Source organism: Neomonachus schauinslandi, chromosome 8, assembly GCF_002201575.2.
Source record: "Neomonachus schauinslandi chromosome 8, ASM220157v2, whole genome shotgun sequence".
NCBI lineage: Eukaryota > Metazoa > Chordata > Mammalia > Carnivora > Phocidae > Neomonachus > Neomonachus schauinslandi.
This window is the reverse complement of record NC_058410.1, coordinates 72,532,927-72,539,723: the sequence shown is the minus strand read 5'-3', so window position 1 is coordinate 72,539,723 and position 6,797 is coordinate 72,532,927. Positions and strand designations below refer to the sequence as shown.

The 6,797-nt window shown below is 40.4% G+C and overlaps 1 long non-coding RNA gene and 2 other non-coding genes across 3 annotated transcripts; all 3 read right to left on the bottom strand.

Annotated features, from left to right (window-relative positions):
* Positions 1-1,286: 1,286 nt before the first annotated feature.
* On the bottom strand, positions 1,287-3,193 carry LOC110583411. The gene is made up of 6 exons (XR_002480505.1): positions 3,166-3,193; positions 2,556-2,778; positions 2,408-2,471; positions 2,263-2,324; positions 1,908-1,957; positions 1,287-1,677 (listed from the first exon to the last, which is right to left on the bottom strand). It is a non-coding gene; the product is annotated as an uncharacterized LOC110583411 (long non-coding RNA).
* On the bottom strand, positions 1,772-1,840 carry LOC123325632. Its single transcript, XR_006540563.1, has one exon. It is a non-coding gene; the product is annotated as a small nucleolar RNA SNORD50 (small nucleolar RNA).
* On the bottom strand, positions 2,111-2,180 carry LOC123325633. The gene has a single exon (XR_006540564.1). It is a non-coding gene; the product is annotated as a small nucleolar RNA SNORD50 (small nucleolar RNA).
* Positions 3,194-6,797: the final 3,604 nt, after the last annotated feature.

Genomic DNA, 6,797 nt, shown 5'->3' with positions numbered 1-6,797 from the left:
TGTCCACCTAACATTTACTGTACAAACAAGTGCCATGTTAGATAGCTAAGGTATCTAGGTAAAGATTTTGGTGATTGAAACTGATCTTATAGAAACACTGGTTTATATAAATTAGGCATGTTTTTGAATAATAAATCCAACTAAGAACAGGGTCACTAATCCAAAGCCATTTTAACTTGGAAGTGAGTTTATAGCATTGAGGAATTATTTCAGTAGCTAATATTTTGCAAACCACTCCACTTCATATACACTATACCACTGATCTTCAGGTGTTTCTTGAAGTGGTTGTCCTAAGGCAACACAGCTTTCCCATGATTGCTCTTGGTAACATCAAGATACCATATGGGTAATCTATTATGCCAAGGGGCTTTTCCCATTGCTGGATTTCATCAAGCCTTAAGGTCTCTCATTAAAAGGACAATATCCTGGTGTCTCAGGTTACTTCCTACCAAAAGACTGGTTTATATTTCCTGCAGACAACTTGCAGTTCATTTCCCTACATTTTAGTGACCATGTATGGTCACTGCAATTCCTTGCACCAACAGTTTAATAGTGTGCAGGAACTTAGATTACTTGATCTCTGTGGTGGCATTAATACCTTATATTTTACTTTGGCTGCAATAAACTTTTTCCAGTGTGCAATTTCTACACCACTTTAATACTTGAGCAAATTCACTCTGTGCCTGCCCACCCAACATGCTTGTCAGTCTCATGAGCCTCTTTTGAGCTGCATGGGTCCAAAACTGAATTTTCACCAAGGCAGGAAAACATTTTAGGGAAAAGGACAGCTCATTATAAGCTGACAAAAATACTATTATTTTGACTGACACGTAAGTATGGGCTTAGAACAACTTATTCATGCAGCTATTTAGGGAAAATGATCATGCATGGGGCCCAACCACCTTGGTTAGAGCAGATATTACAGTCTACACTAAATCCATTCTGTGCAATGTTTGACTACTTTAAACTCCCTGATCTTCCCCCATGACCTATAATTGTTATGCTGTGCTCTCTTCATTTTCAGTATTCTACATTTTCTATCTTGAGCATCCTTTCAAGTTATAATTGCATTAGAACCAATTATTCCATGATTCAGTAATCACTGATCATTTTGATACCTGTTGTTTTTCTCCCTATTAACAGTCTCTCCATTTTGCTCACCATTAACCCAGTAATATTTAGTACCCTACAAAAAACCAACATGATCTGTACTTATTGATACTCCCAAACCGAGTCATTGCTCCAAAAAAAAAAAAAAAACCTAGGAATTTCCCCACATTACTCTGTAAATTTTCACTCAGCTTTAATTACAATCATGCATTTTAAATTCAAACAGGTGACCAAAGGTGAAGCATTCAGAATAATCTGATTTCAAGTCTGGTTAACTGAAAATAAAGACTTCTCCATAAAAACCACATAGTTTTCTATGCATTCCTGTAAAATAGAGCTAGTTCTACCAAGTAATCTATTTAACAGGTTCTAACTAGGGCAGTGTGACAAAAAGTAAAAGGAAATGGCTTAATTCTTATGGATACATTAGATTTGATGCTGTTTCATAATCTGTTTACAAAAATAAAAAAACAATATATTGTCTTGATTTGTAGGTTTTCTTCCCATGTCAGTAAAGTGAAGAGCTTTTCCTCGTCTTTCATACAAGTAAATCTCGTAGCATTAGCCCTAGAAAAGGAAAAAACATTTGAGATTTACAAGACTATTAACATCAGAAGAGCAAAAGAATTTTTAAAAAATATCTTTGTCCTTATAATGGTCTATCTCAGAAGCCAGATCCGTTAAGTTTTCTCAACAGATATTCAGGTTCGGGATAAGATCATCATAGATTAAGACCAAGGACAAAATACTGACCAACTGTTGAATAAAAAATCTCCACTCACAGAAATGGGTTATACCTTAGGAAGATTACTGCAAACTCTTTCCATGGGCAGACAGCGATCCCTCACTGTTGGCAAAGAAAAAAACACACACACACTAAACCTGTAATACATCATTGTGAGGTAGCAGTTTTCCCCCTACAAGATTTATAACCTAACAGAATCTTCTCATTTATAAAATCCAGACAACAAAAATTATTTTGTTTCTGCTCATCGGTCTCATCTCAGAAGCCGAATCCGTACATGCTTTTCTTCAGGTAGTCAGCTTCGGGATAGGTTTCATCATTGATTAGACCATAATCCATACGAAATGTCAGAAGAGAAGTACTGTACTAGAAACACTGTAGTAGATTTTGTAAACCACAAAACTTACTTTGCAAGGTTGCTCGTCAGTGACATTTATAGCTCCATTATTATTCTTCAACCTCCAGGATGCTGTTCAAGGACAAAAAAATTTTTTCACTTTATCTACATTATGGACTAAACATACTGAATCAAAATACTAGCCCAACACATACCTGGGTAAGATTGTCAGGTTCCAAGCAAGTATTCTCTCACGTGTTTTGGAATTTTCCTTTGCATCTATTAAGAAGCAAATTTCAATGATACATCATCTTTTCCTGTATATCAACAGGTTTATTTCTCTAAGCTCTCAAATGTACTTACCTCAACATCTCCAGGTAACAGCTCCGTTACACCACTGAGAGCCACTGCTCCCGCATGGGACCAATATTTTGGAAAACTAAGCATTTTCACAGAACGGCAGGCGAAGGTTTTCAGTACTAGAATCCTGCCTTTCACTCTTCTGGTTTGCACACAGCGCCACCTGGGCACAGTACCACTCAATCTCAGACAGGGTCGGAGACTACCATTTTCAAATAATTTTGATCTGCGACGAGAAAAAAAACAATGGTCTAATTAGTAAAGGCCTCTTCTTCTCATCGTAAAACTAACTCTCCGCCCCAAATCCTGGGAACATGGTTGTTGTTCTTCCGCCGCCGCCCAGGTTCCGCCAGCCGGGTGTCGGCGCTTATGAACTAGGCCGCGCGCAGCGCTCGTGGCCATCAGCACCAGCCTCCGCCCGCCTAAGCTCGAAGCCTGCCGCTGCCGCCACGCAGTACACGTGGCGGTCTGGCTGCGTGTTTCCCACGTGCAACTTTCCAACCCACAGCACCCTGAGCTCAAATGTCTAAAATCTCACAGTGCGGCAGCAAACCTCAGCCCCAGCTCCAACCGCGCCCGCCCGGGTACTCGCCCACGACGCCCACTCACGTACCACCACCTCCGAGCCTCCCAAGTCCAGACGTAAAAGACCGAACTGCGCCTCCAGCAGTTCCCTTTATAGCCTCTCCTGAGTCAGACCGAGGTTGCCCCGCCCCCTCGCGTTTATTGGACGTGGGAGAGGACGGGGCGTGGCCGTTTCCTGAAGAGAGAGAGCGGGAGCGCGCGCGGCGGTTCTTTTCTTTCGGGGGCTGGTTCCGGGGCGTGGTGCGCGCGTCGCCCGCCCATCGCTCGCTCGCCCAGTTCCCGGTGCGCGCCCGGTGCGCGCGGCGATCCGTCGCTTCCCGAGTCTGGCTCTACGTGGCGCGGGAGTGGCGCCAGAATTCAAACTAACTGCTGCAGTTTGGAGGCGAGACTACCGCCTGCTCCGGGCCAAGTCTGCCCAGAACAGATTGGCCGGCTCGGGGCCGGGAGTGGACTTGAATTTTGCAGCGCAGGGCGGCCTCAGCGTATTGCCCTCTCGAGAAGTCGGGCTGGTTAGTTGGCCGGCGCCGGGCGGGAGTTGATGTCCAGCGGGCGCCGCACGAGCTGGCAGGCACTGGCCCCCGCGCGCCCGGAGAGAAAAATTGGCGTACAGAAGTGTTCGGGTGAAAAACGTACGTGAAAGCGCCGCATTTCTCCTGCGGTCCACGGCGAGAATACCGCGCCTCCCCAGAGAGCCCGCCCGCCGCGCTACACGCGGCCCAGCTGCGCCCCAGTGCGGGCGTCCCTGCCCTACTGGGGCCCATCCCACCCCCGCGCTTCCTTGTGCCGGGCACTGCTGTTGAGTTATATGATCAGCACCTAGAATTCTTCCCGACACAGCCAACCTGAGAGGTAAATACCCCATTTGGCAGAGGAGAAAATTAAGGCCCTAAAGCAGCTAATTGCCTAAATTCGCACAACTGAAAAGTTTTGCTGTTTTTACTTTGCGCTAAGATCGTTAAAATGAATGCAGGAGAAAGTTAAATTTCAAAAATATCCCCGAATACTATATACAAATAACTCTTAAAAAAATTAAGTAGCAATGACTGTGTGAGCGAATACGTGTATATGCACACACAAAAGCACACATGACATTTGAACATACTAGCATTTGAAAATTCAGGTCTTCATGGCATTCATTACTAATTATTATTTATGTGTGGGTTTGTTTATTGTCCTGCCAATGCGTAAGGAACATACGGTTTGTGTCCACTGTTTATTGTTCTGCCTTAGAACAGTGTTCCGTGTGGCATATAGTAGGTTGTTGGTAACGATTGGTTGAATGAATGAAAGAATATAAGTGGTGGAATATTAATGAAAGAATATAATTTTCTAAATTAATTTAGAAAATTAATTTAAAAATTCATTTAGAAAATTTAGAAAATTAAAGACCAGACTGCAGATTAAAAGATAATAGTGAAAAGCAAATATTTGTAACAGGAACCTAAGTGATGAAGTATTTACTTAGCTAGGCATTATGTAGATTTTTCAACAGTATTTTTTAATGTAAATGTAAATTTGCATGTTGCTCATAGTGAAAAAACTAAAACAGTACAAAAAGCAAAAAGTTCCTTTCCATATCACTGGGAATCTCCCCATTGTTAACAGTAACCACTATTCATAGTTTTTTACTTTCTATGCATATACAAACATACATATTTTTTCATATTTCGTATGTACAGATAAGATCTGTATACTTTTCTGCAACTTGCCCCCTCATTAGTCTAGATTATTTTCCGTATCAGTACATATAGATGAACTTATTCTTGTTTATACGCTGCATAGTATTCAGTTGGACGTATCATAATTTATTTCCTCAGTTTCCAATTTTTCACTTTCAAATTGTGCTGAAGTGAATTTCAGGTATAGTGTATTTGTGAGAAGATCTGCAAGATCAATTTCTAGAAGTGAGTCAATTAAGTCTGTGATAGATATTGCTTAATTTTTCCCACCATCCTTCCATTCCCACAAAATGGTTGTGTTGTGTTTATATTTTGAAGAGTGTTTTGCTAATTGAAAAACGTACATATGACTTTATGGGGTGGCAATTATTACACAATCGAAATTGAAAAATATTACTCTGTTATCTTTGAATTACTGCTGTGTTGGAGATGACCCAAATCACCTGGTCAAAAGCAGTATAAAACAATGATTACCTACCCTGACTTATCAATTGAATTAGTTGGAGATCTAATAAATATCAGATTTCTGTGCCCTAACCTGCAACTACCAAAGCAGAATCTCCAAAAATGGGACCCAGGAAACATTTCAAACAAGCATATGAGCCAATGTTGTTCAACAAGAACATAACATGAACCACAAATACGAGTTGCATATGTAGTTTTGAATAGTGTAGTAGCCACATTTTAAAAAAAATAAAAAGAATCAGAAATTCTAATACATTTTTTAACCCAATATAACCAAAATATTTTCATTTCAACATATGATTAGTACAAGTTATTGATATATTTTACATTCCTTTTTTGCATTCCTTGCAATCCAGTGTGTATTTTACAGTCACAGCACATTTTGGTTTGACTGTCCCTATTTCAAGTGCCTCATTACCATATGGCAAGTGGCTGCTGTATTGGACAGCACAGGTCTACAGACATTCATATACCTATAGAAGTTTGAGAACCACTGTTTTAGGGTAAGTGTGGTACTGCATACCTGAAACATATTCCAGTCTTTAAAAAAAACCCAAAAATAAAAAAACCTTCTGTATCAACTTTTGACTCAAACTAATAATTAACAAATGCAGAATGAAATGAATCCAGAACTTGCCTGTTGACAACACTGCCCTCCAGTGAACATGGCAATGACTGTGAAGCGGGTACACAACTCATTCAAGGAGTTTATCTCATCAAGGAACATAGAAACATACTGGGAGATGAAGCCATCAGTCATTGCTCCTTACACCTAAAACAGTCAAGCAAATTGCTACCAAATATTTGAAGTGATTTAAGAAAGACCATATAAAGGTCAGAACTGAAATTAAATATGTATGCTTCAGTATGCTAAAAATAAGTTTTCATATTCTTAACACACTTCTAGATACAATCATCGTTTTAATAATTTTTTGGAAGAAATGTTCACTGAGCCCCTGGTGCATGCCATGTGCTTCAGGGAAAGCTAATAAGAATACACAGAAGTCCTTGTCCTTCCTGAGTTTATAGTTTAGTAAGAAGTGTCTATCTAACTTTAGATACCTCTGCTTTAAAAAGTAGTCATTAAAGACTTGGATAAGATCATAATGTGAACCAAATAGTGTTTTAGAGGAAAGATTAAAAGCAGAGGTTAGAAATTGGTGCAGTCATTTAGATGAAATATTGTGAGGGACACCATTATAATTTTGGCCATGGAAATGGACGGCAGGGAAGAAAACAACACACAGAACTTAGGTGCTGTTAGGTTCTTCTGCACTTTAGCTCATGTAATCTTCAGATAATCCTGGTATGTATTTTTAACCTTGCAGTAGAGATGGAAAAAGTGAGGTATAGAGATTTCAGTTAACTAACATTCCCAAGTCTGTCTTCCCAAATTCATAATGTCATGAAGGCATGATATTGCTGTGTTGAAGGAAGAAGTAGCAGGATGTGATGAGATGTGGGAGCAGCATGGAGCCTGGGCAGCCAAGAGAACAGCAACTCCATTGAGAGGAAG